The sequence below is a fragment of the Rhinichthys klamathensis genome, unplaced genomic scaffold (assembly GCF_029890125.1).
Source record: "Rhinichthys klamathensis goyatoka isolate OS25496 unplaced genomic scaffold, OSU_Roscu_1.1 h1tg000523l_1, whole genome shotgun sequence".
Classification (NCBI taxonomy): Eukaryota; Metazoa; Chordata; class Actinopteri; order Cypriniformes; family Leuciscidae; genus Rhinichthys; species Rhinichthys klamathensis.
This window is the reverse complement of record NW_026607002.1, coordinates 2,213,652-2,233,294: the sequence shown is the minus strand read 5'-3', so window position 1 is coordinate 2,233,294 and position 19,643 is coordinate 2,213,652. Positions and strand designations below refer to the sequence as shown.

The window sequence follows — 19,643 nt, the reverse complement described above, 5'->3', positions numbered from 1 at the left end:
AAACTCCATCAGTGAGAGAATGGAGAAAAAAACCTTGGGAGAAACCAGGCTCAGTCGGGGGCCAGTTCTCCTCTGGCCAACGAACGAACAGTGTATGATTATGATTCGGGCAGCATTACAGGTCAGAAGTCAAATTGGATCAGAACATTCAGAATATTATCCAGTTCCTTCTGTTTGGAAGTCGGAGTCATCACGCCGGTATGGAAACAAGTTTGTTGAGGATCAGTGCCGATGGCTGTCGTGTCGATGAGGCCTTCACAGGGCTGATGAGGCTGGCACTTCAGCGATGCGTCATGGATGGGTCCAGGCGCAGGTCCACCATCTGATTTGGATACGGCCCGGATCTGACTATAGTAAACAGGGGTAGAAGGGAAGAAGGCCTTCACGGGGGAGGGACTAGTGACACTTTAGGACTGCGTTGTCGTCGCGTCCAGGTGCTGGTCCTTCATCAGATCTGGATACACCCTGGATCCGGGTAAACCTCGGGATAAACAGAGAGACTAATATTAACGTAGATGCCATTCTTCTTATGATGTAACAAGTACATCAGGATTTAAGGGAAGTGTTCCCGGTTCCGGCTGACCTAATCTATGCAGCCTAACATTTAATTATATTAGTCTATAGTGTGTTATGTGAATGCTAGGTCAAAGAGATGTGTTTAATCTAGCTTTGAACTGACTGAGTGTGTCTGCTTCCCGGACAATGTTAGGAAGACTGTTCCAAAGTTTTGGTGCTAAATAGGAAAAGGATCTACCGCCAGCAGTCGATTTTGATTTTCTAGGTATTGTTAACTGGCCAGAATTTTGAGATCGCAATAGACGTGAAGGACTATAATGCTTTAAGAGCTTGCTCAAGTACTGCGGAGCTAAACCATTTAGCTTTGTGAGTAATCAACAATATTTTTTAAATTTTATACGATGTTTAATAGGGAGCCAATGCAGTGTTGACAGAACCGGGCTAATATGGTCATACTTCCTGGTTCTGGTAACTGCTGCGTTTTGAACTAGCTTTAGTTTGTTTATTAAGCGTGCAGGGCAACCACCCAGTAGAGCATTACAATAATCTTGTCTTGATGTCATGAACGCTCTGTCACGCATGAACTAATTGTTCTGCATGGGTCAATGAGAGCATATGACGGAATTTAGATATATTTTTAAGATGGAAAAATGCGGTTTTACAGATATTAGACACGTGACTTTCAAATGAAAGATTGGTATCAAAGAGCACACCCAGGTTCCTAACCGACGACGAAGACTTGACAGAGCAGCCATCCTCTGTTGTGTTGCGTGTCAGTACCAGCGAACTACCAGACCCTTTACTACTGCTGGGATACCAGGGCTCCTTTAATAGTATTATACGAGTGTTACGACTTTCCAAGTGATCTTCAAACCATGCAGCAAAATCAAGCCACTTTTATGAGGATTTCGTGCTTCCCTGAGTTGTTGAAGCTGTTGATGGAACTCATGTTTGCAAATGAGGAAACGTATATCAATAGAAAAGGATTCCACAACATCAATACAAATTTGTGATCATTTTGCACAATGCAAAGCATTTTTTTTAAATAAATGTAAAAATTAAACTGATATAGAAATCTCCCAATAAAAATAGTCTGATAAACACAGTGAATTAATTCAGTTAAACTGTTTCATGAATCACGATGGATTCGACTAGTACACAAAATCTGCTCAAAAGAAGTTCATTTTCATTACTTTTTCATCTTCTCTCAGTGATGTGTTTTTTCAGAGTCCATATTATGAGAGGAATCACCTCTTTAAATATGCATAGAAAAACAATTGGAGCAATTTTTCCAAAAATAATTAGTGTTTACTACTACTGGTTCATTAGCAATGCTGAATACAATGTTAAACCCCTTGATTTAATGAAAACTAAATTAAATATATTCATTATACCTAAATAAATCACACGTTTGATTCACTTTTAATTCTCACATTTTCACAATGTGCAGAGAGTGATTCAATCCAATAAAGTCTTCGATATGTTCTCAATGCATCACCTCTAAACAGCGAGACTAAAAACAAGTTGTTTGTGATATGAATGATATTTTATAGACTATTGTTGACATTGTTTCACAAATGAAAATAATGAAACCAGAAAGAAACAAAACACTTCCCTTCAGAAATCATAGCGTTTTATGTCGACACTAGTTTTCTGAACTATTATTCTTGTTCCATCTGTATGAGATGACCATGCACTGCTTGAGCGATGACACTGACACGAGTATTTTCACATTGTTGCTTTACTGTTCAGTTCATCTTGTATACAGTAACACTCAGTGTTTACTGCGCATGTGCAACACAACAGAGGATCAATACGGGTGTCAGAATGGTGGGAATGGTGATGGCGCAGTGGATAAGACACATGCCTTTGGTGTGGAAGACCTGTGTTCGAATCCACTGTGAGACACCAATGTGTCCCTGAGCAAGACACTTAACCCCTAGTTGCTCCACAGGCGTGCGAACTCTGACATATAGCAATTGTAAGTCGCTTTGGATAAAAGCGTCAGCTAAATGAATAAATGTAAATGTAATGAAATGGAAGAACAAAACATGTGCAACACAACAGAGGATCAATACGGGTGTCGGAAGAACAACACATGCAACACTTACAATGCAATTCACAACCATTTTAACCGGTTCCCCTTGTCAAACAATCAAACTTCAATACTAATTTTAGATTAAAATACTGTATTAAATATAATTCCATCTTTTGCTTATTTACAAGTTATGGAAGTGAACTTTGCTCACTTAGACACCTTCGGGCAATGATTTTTCTCATGTTTCTGTAGAGTAGATAAATGACTGAAACTCTTCCCACATGTAGAGCACTGGTGCAGTTTCTCTCCAGTATGAACTCTCTCGTGATCTTTCAGGTTTCCTGAGTGAGTGAAACTCTTTCCACAGTGTGAACACTTGTACAGTTTCTCTCCAGTATGAACTCTCTCGTGATCTTTCAGGTTTCCTGAAGGAGAGAAACTCTTTCCACAGTGTGAACACTTGTACGGTTTCTCTCCAGTGCGAATTCTCTGGTGTGATTTTAAGTTGCTGGATGAAGTGCAGGTCTTCCCACAGTAAAAGCACATATAAGGTTTCACACCAGTATGAATACGCACATGCACTTTTATAGATCCAAGATGTGAAAAACTCTTTCCACAAACAGAACAAAAGTGAGGCTTCACACCAGTATGGACATTAAGGTGTTCTCTTAAGCCTGATTCAAAAACAAATGTTTTATCACACTGATCACAGCTGAATGATCTCACTCCAGAGTGACGGTGCAGATGCTCTTTGAGAGCGTTTGTAAGTTAAACTCTTTCCACACTGAGAGCATGTGAATGTTTTTTCTCCAGTGTGAATCATCATGTGTGTCTTAAAGCCTTGTTCATACTCGACGCGTCCGGATGAGCGCGAAGGAGGAGTAGCCCCAGAGTGCAGTCTGGACGATGGGGTGGGGCGACACGTGTCGCTCCGCCCACACCCGATTTTATTGGTTTATAATACCGCAATCTTATTGGCATAGACGCTTGAGGCACGAGCATGCGCATTCCTTTATGTACGAGTTTATGAATTATCTATGACCCTGTTTGGCCGTACTATATTAAGTGATAACCATTGCGATTTCAGTAACGATCAATTGGATAATGTTTTGATGAACTTACGAATCAAGTTAGATGAAGTTACTGTCAAAATGTTTTCACAATTCGCATCGTTTTAAAGCAGCTTTACAAAAAGTCATATTGTAAACTTTAATATTGAACAGTTTTATGGCTTGGCGATATCACAAAATATGTTGCTGATAAATAATACACTGTTTGAGATTTAGCCTAGCTATACTATATTAATTTACCCTGCAGATAAGTCAGTGCAACTTTTGGTGGGCAACGAGCATGACTGCATGAAATTACTGGCAGATCAAAGGAGAGATCATTTCTATGTGGGCTGATTTAGACAATATTTTTTCCGCATGTCATGCAGAGCTCCTTAAGTTTTTCCATTAGGATCAGTGAATAAACACAAACTCGGGATTTTACACAAATTATGATAATTCCCTGTATTTCAGTAAAACAAAGGATAAATCCCAAAGTGTGTTTTATTTTATTTTAAAGCAAAACCACGGTGACAAATAAGACAGGCTATCCAAATAGCAAGCCCTGGCCATTGGGTTATGTGCGTACAATGGGAATAAAATCCGTGCAGCGCTGCAATGTGAAAATAAATAAATAAATATATATATATTTATTTTTTTGCTAAAACAGATGTTATGTTGATCTATAGCAAATATTATTATGTAGGCTATGTGCTCAAGAGCGTATTTAAGCAATTGGCCTACATGTTCATATCACTTCTCTGCTGGGTGTTTTATTTATTTTATTACAGCCTATTATAATTGCGCAGATTTATAGCAGTGTTCTTTTTTATGGTTATGCAGCTAGCCTATATGTGAGTGTTAATATTTGTAACCATTTTTATCCAGTAGCCTACATGAACATGAACACGCAATGCGATGGTGGATGAATAAACAATTGGATTTTTAATATACCTGATGTCACAGTCACAGATAGACAGTCGTACATAACCGGTTGACACTTATTAGAAAACATGAATCTTTAAAAAATATAACATAGGGCTTTACAGAACCAATAGGCCCTCATATTGTATGAACAGGTAATCAAGGAACGTGTTTGCCATTAAACATTTTATTTGCACTTTGTACCAAATAATGCAAGCATTGGACAATCTCGTTAAAAAAAATGACAACAAAAAACGGTCATGCTTTAGAATTTAAAATCAGCTGCTTACATTCTTACAGTCAATTATCATCATTTGCGTAAAATCCCGAGTTTGTGCTGATCCACCGATCCTGATAGAAATATGAAGAAGCCAAGTGAATGACGCACTAATCTAATGTAAAACATCTCCCTGAAGTACAAGTAACGTCACCAAGCGTTCGTTTTTAAACAATAACTTAATCTATACTGTGTCTTAAGTATAATAAAGTATTAGCCAATAGATATTAACAAAAATTACCATGGTAAACTGATAATAAGATACGATTAAAGTTAGCATTTAATATTTCTTTGATACGGCCAAATCATTCACAAAATCGTACATAAAGGAATGCGCATGCTCAGACCTGAATCGTTTACACCAATAAGATTGCGGTATTATAAACCAATTAAATTGGGGGTGGGGGGAGCGACACGTGTCGCCCCGCCTAAAAGTGTCGCCCCGCCCCATCGTCCAGACTGCACTCTGGGGTACTACCGAAGGAGCGCACGGCAAAAATGAAGCCTTGTTTATACTCGACGTGTCCGCAAAAGCGCGTGTCGGCAAAAATGACGTCATTGCGGTGTGGGCGGTCGTGCGCGTTGGGTGCGCAAGACCCCATTTCGCCTGGCGGTGTGCACGGCACTTTTTGTAACATCGCGCGGCACCGCATCCGAAGATGAACGACTTCCAGCCGAATCTGGCCGAACTGGTAGGCCTACGTCTGTACCAGCATGTTTATGATCCTTCTGAGACATTTGCATTGATGGGCGACCATAAAAGCCTCTCATTTTGTGAATAGGGACACATTTGCATTAAGCACCCAGTTTGCACTTAGTAAAGTAACTGCTTACATTTACAAAATAAGCCTACAATAGCAGAAGTAAGCCCTGCTGATGAAATTAAGGTTTAAACACTCTTCAATAAGCCTTCAGTTGTTTAACTAGTTTACATGCAGTGAAAGTACAATAAACCTACTGCATTTATTACTCTTTTTATATGAATCAGAAATTAATAAACTAAACGGCAAACTACTTCTTCACTGCTGATTCCTGGTGGTTTAGAGGAGAATTACTCCGAGTCGCCCTCTGTCGTTTCACAGTATAGCACAACGGCGAGCGTGTCAAGTATAAACAAGGCTTTATCCTGTTGACAGTAACAGTAGCGGCTGGGAAGATCGCTGAATCTATGTTCATCTTCTTTGGTTCATCCATCCTATGAAGAAAAGAGAAACGAGTTGATTAATCGCTGTGAAGATAGAGTGAGTTTGCAGTGTCTGAAAGAGTGAACTAAACACGTGTGGAGATTTACAAGAGTGATTCATGCAGGAGTGTGGTGAGATCAAACAACTGTGTTTTCTCTGAGTTTCTGACGGATGTGCCGTCAGAAACTCAGTGCATGGCGCGGAGTGCATGGCGCGGAGGAGAAAAGCTCAACGCACCTTTATTGCCACGGTTCACGAGCACTGTGTCCTACGCCAAAGAAAGTCCAGCCTCACTATTTCTCCCAATGGCGCCGTTTTAACCCACCCAGAATGAGAGCGAAGGCTGGTAAAGTACCCCGTTTCTGTCTTCGAAGCCACTGCCTGTCCCGCGAGCTTATTCAACGAGTCTGATGACGAGAGAAACCACTGCCTGTCCCACGAGCTTATTCAACGAGTCTGATGACAAGAGAGAAGTCACTGTCTGTCCCACGAACTTATTCAACGAGTCTGACGACGAGAGAAGTCACTGCCTGTCCCACGAGCTTATGCAACGAGTCTGACGACGAGAGAAGTCACTGCCTGTCCCACGAGCTTATGCAACGAGTCTGACGACGAGAGAAGTCACTGTCTGTCCCACGAGCTTATGCAACGAGTCTGACGACGAGAGAAGTCACTGTCTGTCCCACGAGCTTATTCAACGAGTCTGACGACGAGAGAAGTCACTGCCTGTCCCACGAGCTTATGCAACGAGTCTGACGACGAGAGAAGTCACTGTCTGTCCCACGAGCTTATTCAACGAGTCTGACGACGAGAGAAGTCACTGCCTGTCCCACGAGCTTATGCAACGAGTCTGACGACGAGAGAAGTCACTGTCTGTCCCACGAGCTTATGCAACGAGTCTGACGACGAGAGAAGTCACTGTCTGTCCCACGAGCTTATGCAACGAGTCTGACGACGAGAGAAGTCACTGCCTGTCCCACGAGCTTATGCAACGAGTCTGACGACGAGAGAAGTCACTGTCTGTCCCACGAGCTTATTCAACGAGTCTGACGACGAGAGAAGTCACTGTCTGTCCCACGAGCTTATTCAACGAGTCTGACGACGAGAGAAGTCACTGTCTGTCCCACGAGCTTATTCAACGAGTCTGACGACGAGAGAAGTCACTGTCTGTCCCACGAGCTTATTCAACGAGTCTGACGACGAGAGAAGTCACTGCCTGTCCCACGAGCTTATGCAACGAGTCTGACGACGAGAGAAGTCACTGCCTGTCCCACGAGCTTATGCAACGAGTCTGACGACGAGAGAAGTCACTGCCTGTCCCACGAGCTTATGCAACGAGTCTGACGACGAGAGAAGTCACTGTCTGTCCCACGAGCTTATTCAACGAGTCTGACGACGAGAGAAGTCACTGCCTGTCCCACGAGCTTATGCAACGAGTCTGACGACGAGAGAAGTCACTGCCTGTCCCACGAGCTTATGCAACGAGTCTGACGACGAGAGAAGTCACTGCCTGTCCCACGAGCTTATTCAACGAGTCTGACGACGAGAGAAGTCACTGCCTGTCCCACGAGCTTATGCAACGAGTCTGACGACGAGAGAAGTCACTGCCTGTCCCACGAGCTTATGCAACGAGTCTGACGACGAGAGAAGTCACTGCCTGTCCCACGAGCTTATGCAACGAGTCTGACGACGAGAGAAGTCACTGTCTGTCCCACGAGCTTATTCAACGAGTCTGACGACGAGAGAAGTCACTGCCTGTCCCACGAGCTTATTCAACGAGTCTGACGACGAGAGAAGTCACTGCCTGTCCCACGAGCTTATGCAACGAGTCTGACGACGAGAGAAGTCACTGCCTGTCCCACGAGCTTATTCAACGAGTCTGACGACGAGAGAAGTCACTGCCTGTCCCACGAGCTTATTCAACGAGTCTGACGACGAGAGAAGTCACTGCCTGTCCCACGAGCTTATGCAACGAGTCTGACGACGAGAGAAGTCACTGCCTGTCCCACGAGCTTATGCAACGAGTCTGACGACGAGAGAAGTCACTGCCTGTCCCACGAGCTTATTCAACGAGTCTGACGACGAGAGAAGTCACTGCCTGTCCCACGAGCTTATTCAACGAGTCTGACGATGAGAGAAGTCACTGCCTGTCCCACGAGCTTATGCAACGAGTCTGACGACGAGAGAAGTCACTGTCTGTCCCACGAGCTTATTCAACGAGTCTGACGACGAGAGAAGTCACTGTCTGTCCCACGAGCTTATGCAACGAGTCTGACGACGAGAGAAGTCACTGTCTGTCCCACGAGCTTATTCAACGAGTCTGACGACGAGAGAAGTCACTGCCTGTCCCACGAGCTTATGCAACGAGTCTGACGACGAGAGAAGTCACTGCCTGTCCCACGAGCTTATGCAACGAGTCTGACGACGAGAGAAGTCACTGCCTGTCCCACGAGCTTATTCAACGAGTCTGACGACGAGAGAAGTCACTGCCTGTCCCACGAGCTTATGCAACGAGTCTGACGACGAGAGAAGTCACTGTCTGTCCCACGAGCTTATTCAACGAGTCTGACGACGAGAGAAGTCACTGCCTGTCCCACGAGCTTATTCAACGAGTCTGACGACGAGAGAAGTCACTGCCTGTCCCACGAGCTTATGCAACGAGTCTGACGACGAGAGAAGTCACTGCCTGTCCCGCGAGCTTATGCAACGAGTCTGACGACGAGAGAAGTCACTGTCTGTCCCGCGAGCTTATTCAACGAGTCTAACGACGAGAGAAGTCACTGCCTGTCCCACGAGCTTATGCAACGAGTCTGACGACGAGAGAAGTCACTGTCTGTCCCACGAGCTTATGCAACGAGTCTGACGACGAGAGAAGTCACTGCCTGTCCCACGAGCTTATGCAACGAGTCTGACGACGAGAGAAGTCACTGTCTGTCCCGCGAGCTTATTCAACGAGTCTAACGACGAGAGAAGTCACTGCCTGTCCCACGAGCTTATGCAACGAGTCTGACGACGAGAGAAGTCACTGTCTGTCCCACGAGCTTATGCAACGAGTCTGACGACGAGAGAAGTCACTGCCTGTCCCACGAGCTTATGCAACGAGTCTGACGACGAGAGAAGTCACTGTCTGTCCCACGAGCTTATTCAACGAGTCTGACGACGAGAGAAGTCACTGTCTGTCCCGCGAGCTTATTCAACGAGTCTAACGACGAGAGAAGTCACTGTCTGTCCCACGAGCTTATGCAACGAGTCTGACGACGAGAGAAGTCACTGTCTGTCCCACGAGCTTATGCAACGAGTCTGACGACGAGAGAAGTCACTGCCTGTCCCACGAGCTTATTCAACGAGTCTGACGACGAGAGAAGTCACTGCCTGTCCCACGAGCTTATGCAACGAGTCTGACGACGAGAGAAGTCACTGTCTGTCCCACGAGCTTATGCAACGAGTCTGACGACGAGAGAAGTCACTGTCTGTCCCACGAGCTTATGCAACGAGTCTGACGATGAGAGAAGTCACCGTCTGTCCCACGAGCTTATTCAACGAGTCTGATGACGAGAGAAGTCACTGCCTGTCCCACGAACTTATTCAACGAGTCTGACGACGGGAAGAGTCACTGCCTGTCCCAGGAGCCACCAAGAGAGGGATATACTTACCTGAAGAACGGAAGAGTGCCTACCAGCACTCCCCGTACCGCACCAAAGCCACAGCCACGAACGTCCCTGTCCCCGCTTTTATCCCTTTTTAATTTTAATAAAAACTTACCTTTTAAACTTACCTTGGTTGTCTGCCTCTGGTGTCTGCTCCACCGGAGTGTGGTAAATAACCCTTGGCCTTAACATCGGTGACACATGCACTCAGTGTGGAAAGATTTTCAGTAAAAAAGGACACCTTAAAGGAGAACTCCGGCGCAAAATGAACCTCGGGTGTAATAACACATTGGTACCGACTAAATCGTTCCCTGAGATTTGTTTTCATGATAATCAAATGTAAAGAGTTTTATCTCTAAAAACAGTTTAGCTTATAACGCTAGTATATTGGGCATAGAGTAAGCAAAAAGAGATCGCTAGTTAATACCACTAACAAGGCTCAAATTAGCCCCACACTAACACGGCATTTCCATCTTCATTTGTGAAATTATGAGGTTTTTGAAACTGATGCACTTTGTCTTAAATAAACAAATTTTAAATAAACAAATTAAATTCCCATAATTCAATAAAAGGATAAATGAGAAACAAAAAAATAAACATTGTTCAACATTTCAATTAAGCACAAATCCAGTTTACTACTGAGTCTACTAGTATCTAGTTTTAGATGATATTTTTATATGTCAGTTTTCATCTTAATGTTCCTCATCAGTCATTAAAGAGAATGAAGGAAAACACCAACCTATTTGTTCCTCTGTATCTTCATCTTTTATTCTGCAGGGTTCTTCCTTAATCTCCATCTTTACAATAGTATGTCCGTAGTTTCTCCTGGAGTCATTCCTCCTGCTTGCTTCTTCTTCTCCTGTGGGAAGATGGGAATATTCCCCAGCATTTAAACTCATAGACATAATAAATACATAGACGCCCTATTGGCCGCTGGAGCATACATCAATGGCACCGCCATATTGCGGAGGGCAACTTTCCCATACTTCTCATAACGAGAATTGAGAAAAATGCCTGTTTCGTGTGCTGCTTGGGGCTGTACAAATCACCACACAACTGAAAACTGGTCTCGAGGAATTATCTTTCACAAGCAAGACTGAACATTTGTTTCTGTTTGTATTTGGTCAAGATATAATTAGTTATAGTAACGTTCAAAGGAGAAAGGCTGCGAAATGTAAAAATACTACCGTTATTGTGTCACGAAATGTAGTTTTAATAGTTTTTCAGTCGACAATGTAGTTGTTTAAAGCCCAAATCTGTGGTTTATTTATAAAGATAGCGCCTATTTAAAAAATGTATCTGACGTTTTCGGAGTTGTGAGATCCGGGCGCTCAGCGCTCATGTACCCCGCCTGGAACAGCCTTACCTCGGCTAGTGCTTTTGATGTTTGCCGCTGGCTCTGATGTCTCTAGTCTAGTGGTTAAACATGAGATATAATTCGTCTTGTGTAACTTATATCTAACGGGCGATCTTTGGTCTCACAAAAAGAGACAGGGCTGTGATGTGACATTTTATTTTATATAGCCTATGTAGGAATATTTTAAAATATAAATAATTTTATACATTCTCTTCATTGTATGTAGGTACTTATGATATTATATAATTATACTATAAATTACAATTTCATTTGCTGTATACTGTTTTTTTTATTGACTAAACTATTTACTATTACTTCCCACTTTATCTTATATTTACTATTTGCATTGCACTGTAGTTGTACCATATCATATATTACCATAAAGGATCCAGTCGGGTCAATCACAGAAAATGCTTTCCCCACAAAAAGAAAACTTTATTTAATTTAATGTGAAAATAAATTATATCTCAGTATTGGGATCTTCACAATTCTTATCCAAGAATAAAAAGCCAGATACATGACAAGCCTGAGCTTTGACAATTCGTTATTAAAAAAATATATTTTATAAGTCTAACTATCGAGATTTTAAATAACTAGAAATGGAGCTTATTGTACACCACGTACAAACCACTGAAATCGTTTGATAAATGTTTTTTATTTATTTTTTTTTTTTAGAAAAACCGCAGCTCACCGTTTACTTGCATGTGATTACAGTCAAAGTCCTTTTAGGCAAGTCATGCCACTCGGCCGCCATCTTGGCAACGCCTCCGGGCAGCTATTTCGGACTAACAAGACCAGGCTCCTATCTAAATGAATGGGCAGAGAGTCAGAACTGCACTTTCACTGGTCACCGGGACATAAAAACTGCATGTATAGAAACAGCAGTAAAATATGATAAAAATCGCTGAAAAAGTTTGATGACTTTGCCCCAAAATAAGGTTTAAAACGCCTTTTCCCCCACAGGTTATACTTTACTACGCATGCGCAAGGGTTCTCTCCCTCTGACGTGCGCGTGCTGCACGGTTTGAAACACAGTATGTGTGAGCTCTCGCTCGCTCGCTCTAGTTTCCGGGAGATTTGAACTAATTTTGGGCATCAGGGAGCCGCTATAAATATGCGGTAGACACTTGGGATGTCTGATATTTACACAACGCACACATACACTGCATATCAAATCTGCCGCCTTTTCAAACAGTAACGTATTTTCCACTGTCGCAAACCTCAACTGTGCGCATGCGTCAGTGGAACCAGACGATAGGCTTAAATGTTTCCCGGCTTGACTGTTAAAGGCAGACGATTGGCTTTCCAGCGGGAGGGGCGGCACATGTGCATACAACCGCCATCTTTGGCGTTACGGGTTTTCCCTATGTAGTTGTATTGAGGATTGAGTAAGTGGCATGTCTCTATATAAATAGTCTCTGTTACAGTGCAGTCTTGCCCTCCGCAAAATGGCGGACCCGTTGACGTATCGCAGCAACGTTCCAAAGCGGCCAATAGGGCGTCTATGTATTTATTATGTCTATGTTTAAACTCTCATGAACAGCTGTGGGAGCTTCACTGACTGACTTCTTCTTCTTCTTTGGATTTATTGGCGGGTCACATACCAACTTTATGGTGCATACCGCCACCACCTGTGCTGGAGTGTGAAGTGATTTCAGTCTAGATATATGTTAAAAGATGTCTATATTCTATTCCTAAGACCACTATGCTTAATGAATTTTAAAACTGACCTTATAATTTCCCCGGATCCTTGTTTTGTGTTTAATATGTTATTGATTGTAAATTCTTTGCATCCCATTTTCTGCAGCTCTCTTATTAACTCATTCCTTTCCTGTTCATACCTAGGACAAAATAACAACACATGCTCAACTGTTTCCTTTACTTGGCATATTTAGCATTATCCTGTATCATGTTTCCCTATAATATGAAGTGTAGAATTAAGTTGTGTATGTCCCATCCTTAGCTTTGTTAAAATAACCTGATCATCTCTATTTAAATTTTGTGTCAATATACTTTGTCTTACAGTATTATGTATATTGTAAAAATGTCTTCCTGTTGTACATTCCTCCAATTTCTTTGCCATTTCTGGTTGCAAGCTTCTTTAATGATACTTTTTCCTTCCATCCTACGTATTGCAACTGTAATAGGGATGTTTAGCCATTTTATCATATCTTTCATTACCTGGTATCAGCATGTGCTGGTACCCAAACAAATTTAATTATTGTTCCAGCTTGCCCTAATCTATACAAAATATTCAATATTTCTATATAGATATCACATCTAACTGTTTGATATGTTTGTAGGCTTATAAGTGATTGAATCTGAACATATCACAACTTTATTTGGCATCACTTCTTCCACCCAACTAAGTGCCATCTGAATTGCCACCAATTCTGCGGTATACACTGAAGTCTCATCTGCTAATCTCCCATATTTTTCTATTTTAAATTCTGGAACATAATTTGATCCAGTGCGACCTATCTCTGAGTTTGTTCCATCTTTGTATATTGGAAGAAATGCATAATAAACTGTTCTGATATATTTAATTGTATAGCTCTTAGCTTCACTGACTGAAGGAGTGAATTGTGGTCGTTGTTGCTCATTTAGCAGATGATCATCACACTTACAATCACTCGAGATTATCCAGGTGCAAATCGTCGTTTAGAAACAATGCAATGATTACTGAATTTACACTTTTGTATCATATCAAGCCCAAAGACAAATTGTAAATTCAGTAATCATGGAATTTGACTGTTAAGTGGTGATGCACAAGTATTGTCATTCATTTCATCTTACATTGAGTGTAGAATTGATGTTACAAAGAAAAAACAAACTTGTGCTAATTGAGTGACTTAAAGGCACACTGTGGAACTTTTCAACCTTTATAATATATTACCAAAACCCATTGAGATGGTACATCGACTTACAATAGGTTGAATGACACGTCAGCCGAAGCCTGAAGGTGTCTGTATCGCTTTTCCTAGCACTATGTAACTTCGGGGTTCGGGTAGGAACCCGAGCACAAAAAGAACTACAAAATTCGACCGCTTTACGGCATACGTCACTTCCCCCACCACCCACAACTTCCTCAGATTCTGACGTGAGTGCTCAACTCGCGTTTGATTGCCGTCTGTATGTTTTCGTCATGGCCGAACCAACAGCTACAAGGAAGAAGGCAAAGGTTTTGTCAGAGGACACTAAAAAAAAGAAAAAGGCATAGTGACAAATGAAAAGCCAGGACGAGGATCACCATTGGTCCAGCGTTCGCTCGCTGGCGTGAGCTACAGGAGGAGGAGGGGTGCCCGACCGATGCTGACGCTTGCCTGCACACAAATGCCGTTTCCAAGGTGACACAGATACATCAAATAAGCAGTGTAGTATTTTCTGGTATTCCGGCCACAGCCGATGGTGTAATGAGTGTAATAAAATGCCCACAGCCCATTGTTCATTTCTACACACAAACACAGCCCGCCACAGTGCAGGGCTCGCACAAATAAAATCGACTCATGTCAAATGTACATTAAATGTAGTGAACGTTCCCACGACTCAGTGCCCACAAACACTACACACAACATGTCCCACGGTTTCTGTAAAACGAAACCAACACACATAAGTTACAGTCAGCTCAGGCCGACGGTGATTTTAGTGCAGTAAATGTGCCCGGCCCGCCGTCACGCGCCCACATTCACTCAGACATGTTAGCACTAACCCCCACGGGGCTCGCCCCGCTCGCTCTCTCTCAGCAGACTGCTATAAGGGAATCGAGCGCGGCCAGGCTGCCCGCCTCAAACACTGCAAGCACACACAATCTAAAGACACGGGAAGCTGACCCACTGTCTATGGGCGGACCGGTTGACTTTTTGTTGACTTTTGCGACAGTGCTGCGGAGCTTGTGGCCTCTAGGGACGCTAGACGTGAAAGTTACAGGTCGAGCGCCACTAGTGGCCAAAAGTTCCGCAGTGTGCCTTTAAGTAATTAACACATTTCCTTGAGTAGCCATCAAGGTAAACCCACATGTAAAGTCTGAGCCTGTGTGTGGGGATGTGTACAAACAGATATTTTAAGTTTGAATCTCAAAATGATCTATTATGGTGAAAGTGAACAGCTGTGTCACCTATAAGATGTTATTTCTAAATCAATACTTAATTATTCCAAATCAAACATGTTTGGGAGCTATAAATAAATGTATTCATATCAACCAAGATAGCAAGAGATTATCGTGGTTGTTTTATATCTGGGAGTTTAACAGAGTTTAATATGTTTTCCGCCAGTAGAGGCGCTCGAGCAACCGAAGCAATGACACACATCCGAGTCTAGGAGAAGAAGAGAAGTGAGCGAGGGAAGGGAACATAAACATGAGAAGTGAAACACAGCCGTTCATTCTGCTCTAAATCTGCCGTTTTCAGACTGTGAGTACATTCATTTTATCATTTATTAAGAGAAATCTAAACGACTTCTAAATCTAAAAGATATGGTTAATTTTAGTGAATCCAACCAACCGGAGTGTTTAACCTTGAGTCCGAATCAGATCTTGAATCCGAAGTTGAGGCACTTACTTTCATTATGTTTGACAAGTGAATCCCTTACGAAAATGAACCATGGGTTTACTACAAATAAAACAAAAACATGGTTACTATAGTTAAAGCCATTAACGTTACCATAGTTTAACCGTTGTATTTGCAGTTAAAACTGGTTATATAAATGGCAATCAATCTGCCAAAATGGTTACTACACTTTAACTATACAAGTCATGGTTAATTTTCGGCAATGTTGTAAATATAACTAACCATAAGCTCATCATTGACTAGTTAACTGACAAAGTGTAAAGATTTTGAGTTGTGTATTGTAATAAATTAATTAAACCTGGTGTAAACACAAATTGTAGCAGAACATTTTACATTATTTTTCTAACTGTGCTGCTAAACATGTATGCTACATTTTTTAGTTACACAAAAGTTTGCCTTCAACTCCTTTTTGATCCAATAATTGGTTCAAAATAACAGCGTAATCCTTACAGTAAAACCTCAAATTATGAAATTGTTTCTAAATGGCTATTAGAGCAAAACGCTCAAAGCTGAATAATCTCGAGTGATTGTAAGTGTGATGATCATCTGCTAAATGAGCAACAACGACCACAATTCACTCCTTCAGTCAGTGAAGCTCCCACAGCCGTTCATGAGAGTTTAAATGCTGGGGAATATTCCCATCTTCCCACAGGAGAAGAAGAAGCAAGCAGGAGGAATTACTCCGGGAGAAACTACGGACATACTATTGTAAAGATGGAGATTAAGGAAGAACCCTGCAGAATAAAAGATGAAGATACAGAGGAACAAATAGGTTGGTGTTTTCCTTCATTCTCTTTAATGACTGATGATGAACATTAAGATGAAAACTGACATATAACAATAACATCTAAAACTAGATACTAGTAGACTCAGGAGTAAACTGGATTTGTGCTAAATTGAGATTTTGAACAATGTTTATTTTTGTTTCTCATGTATCCTTTAATTGAATTATGGGAATTTAATGTGTTTATTTTAGACCTGATGGAAGTGAATGACGACAAACTGCATCAGTTTAAAAAAACGCATTATTTCACAAATGAAGATGGAAATGCAGTCGTTTCAAAGACTGAAGAGAATTTCACACAGAAACAAGCTGGAAAATCTGGAGTCGAAGGATCTTTAACCTGTTCTGAGTGTGGAAAGAGTTTCGTATCTAAATCAACCCTGAACAAACACATGAAGATTCACACTGGAGAAAAGCCTTATACATGCTCTCAGTGTGGAAAGAGTTTCATAGATAAAACAAACCTTAACCAACACATGAAAATTCACACTGGAGAAAAGCCTTATACATGCTCTCAGTGTGGAAAGATTTTCAGTCAAAAAGGACACCTTAAGACACACATGAGAATTCACACTGGAGAAAAACCGTACACATGCTCTCAGTGTGGAAAGAGTTTCAGTCATAAACATACTCTCAATGATCATCTGCGCCGTCACTCTGGAGTGAGATCATTCAGCTGTGATCAGTGTGATAAAACATTTGCTTTTGAATCAAGCTTAAGAAAACACCTTAATCTCCATTCTGCTGTGAAGCCTCACTTTTGTTCTGTATGTGGAAAGAGTTTTTTACATCTTGGATCTTTAAAAGTGCATGAGCGTATTCATACTGGTGTGAGACCTTATGTGTGCTCTCACTGTGGAAAGACCTTCACTTCATCCAACAACTTAAAATCACACCAGAAAGTTTATACTGGCGAGAAGCCGCACAAGTGTTCACACTGTGAAAAGAGTTTTGCTTTCTCAGGAAACCTGAAAGTTCATGAGAGAGTTCATACTGGAGAGAAACCGCACCAGTGCTCTTCATGTGGGAAGAGTTTCACCCAATTAGCTACTCTACTGAAACATAAGAAAATGCATTGGCTGAAGGTGTCTAAGTGAGCAAAGTTCACTTCCATAACTTGTAAATAAGCAAATCATGGAATTACATTTAATACGGTAATTTAAAGGTGGGGTAGGTAAAATTGTTTTGTCCAAATTTGTTTAAACTGTCTTTATATACCAATACATAATTAAAATGTAAGTACTCTGACAAAGAGATTATAAAAATCGAGTGTCTGTAGTCCTCTCAGGGCTGCAATAAACACAGCTACTTATCTCCATTCGGGACGAATGAAATGATTGGCTGGGGCGACTGTCACTCTCCCTCGCTACCATGACTAACACCCCGCGGTTACAGGAGGCGCCCACATGTGCGCGCGCGTTTGACTCGGAAGAGGTGAAGAGGCACTGAAGCTAGTAATAATAACAATTATGGCAGAGAAAGAGCAGTCACAATTCTCAGTACCTGCATATACAGTCAGCGAAACAAGTAAAAAAAGGAAGATAGTATTCGAAAAGGCTATGATCAAAAAGTCTTCGGATAAATCAATCAACCCCGGACCTGTCCTTGAGCCGACGATGCGGTATGCGACTTGTCTCCGGAGTGTTAGTCCTCATCAGAGTCAACTGTGCTTTCATCGTGGAAGCTCTTACATGCAAAACACCGTATATGTTGGAAAACGTGTATCAATGCAACCTGTTTTTTTTTTAGCTTTGCCTTATGTTACCAGCTCGTAACCGATGAAAACTCAATATATTTTAAACTGTACCAGTATTGATATGCTAGCTTGATAGTGAGTACTAACCACCATGTTAGTTGTTTATATTTATAATGATAAAGTTAGGTATTTTATTACATGTGATTCTGACATGATGTCACTACATGCACTGCGCTCCTCTCCGCTCGCGCTGGTAAACGCGTCCTCCAGCTGATGTGTTTCGCGTTCATGTGTTTTGGGGGCGTGGCTTTGGTAGGAGCCCAGACCGGAGGGGGTAGGAGTGAATGGAATAAGTAGCTGTTTATTGCAGCACTGAGAAGACTACAGACACTCGATTTTTATACTTTCTTTTTCAGAGTACTTACATTTTAATTATGTATTGGTATATAAAGACAATTTAAACAAATTTGGAAACAAGTTTTTTTTTTAGACAAATATGACTTACCCCACCTTTAATCTAAAATTAGTATTGAAGTTTGATTGTTTGACAAGGGGAACTGGTTTAAATGGTTGTGAACTGCATTGTAAGTGTTGCATGTGTTGTTCTTCCGACACCTGTATTGATCCTCTGTTGTGTTGCACATGCGCAGTAAACACTGAGTGTTACTGTATACAAGATGAACTGAACAGTAAAGCAACAATGTGAAAATACTCGTGTCAGTGTCATCGCTCAAGCAGTGCATGGTCATCTCATACAGATGGAACAAGAATAATAGTTCAGAAAACTTTCATTATTTTCATTGAATTTCATCATGCGTGCGTGCGTATTACACGCCAAAAAGTGCGTATCATATACACGCAAAAACTGCATATCATATACACGCAAAAACTATTTTTGCCGTATAAATGGCACGAGAAATTAAATGTGTGGTATACACACTTCCATGAGATCTGGCTGTAATTTCCATTGTAAAAATCATTAGTTATTAATTTAGTTCATTTATCTATGCAGTCGCTCTGGAGTCACTTTTGGAATGGGACTTTTCAAATATTCAAAATATGCTGGAAAACCAAAAAATGTAAATGTATTTTTCTTAAGAACAGTGGGCAGTTTAACTCATAGGCATAAATACACGCCCTACTGGCTGCTGGAGCGTACATCAATGGTGCCACCATATTGCGGAGGGCAACTTTCCCATACTTCTCATAAAGAGGATTGAGAAAAATGCCTGTTTCGTGTGTTGCTTGGGGCTGTACAAATCGCCACACAATTGAAAGCAGGTCTCGAGGAATTATCTTTCACAAGCAAGACTGAACATTTGTTTCTGGTTGTATTTGGCCATGATATATAATCGGTAATAGTAACGTTCAAAGGGGAAAGGCTGCGAAATTTTAAAATACTACTGTTATTGTGTCACGAAATGTAGTTTTAATAGTTTTTCAGTCGACAATGTAGTTGTTTAAAGCTCAAATCTGTGGTTTATTTATAAAGATAGCACCTATTTAAAAATTTGATCTGACGTTTTCGTTGTGAGATCCAGGGATCACCGGGCGCTCAGCGCTCATGTTCCCCGCCTGGAACAGCCTCACCTCGGCTAGTGCTTCT

General features: G+C 41.6%; 2 protein-coding genes and 1 pseudogene across 2 annotated transcripts in view; all 3 read left to right on the top strand.

Moving 5' to 3' along the window:
• The window catches only part of LOC130073138 (zinc finger protein 585A-like), a 128,876-nt pseudogene that overhangs the window by 53,837 nt on the left and 55,396 nt on the right, over positions 1 to 19,643 (top strand).
• Positions 15,310 to 19,643, top strand: part of LOC130073047 (gastrula zinc finger protein XlCGF57.1-like) — a 754,620-nt gene continuing 750,286 nt past the window's right edge. Inside the window, exon 1 of the mRNA XM_056238449.1 lies at positions 15,310 to 15,401. The gene's annotated coding sequence lies outside the window, so the exon portion shown is untranslated. The remainder of the gene's footprint in view (positions 15,402 to 19,643) is intronic.
• Positions 15,329 to 19,643, top strand: part of LOC130073068 (gastrula zinc finger protein XlCGF7.1-like) — a 277,485-nt gene continuing 273,170 nt past the window's right edge. The window contains exon 1 of the mRNA XM_056238495.1: positions 15,329 to 15,401. The gene's annotated coding sequence lies outside the window, so the exon portion shown is untranslated. The remainder of the gene's footprint in view (positions 15,402 to 19,643) is intronic.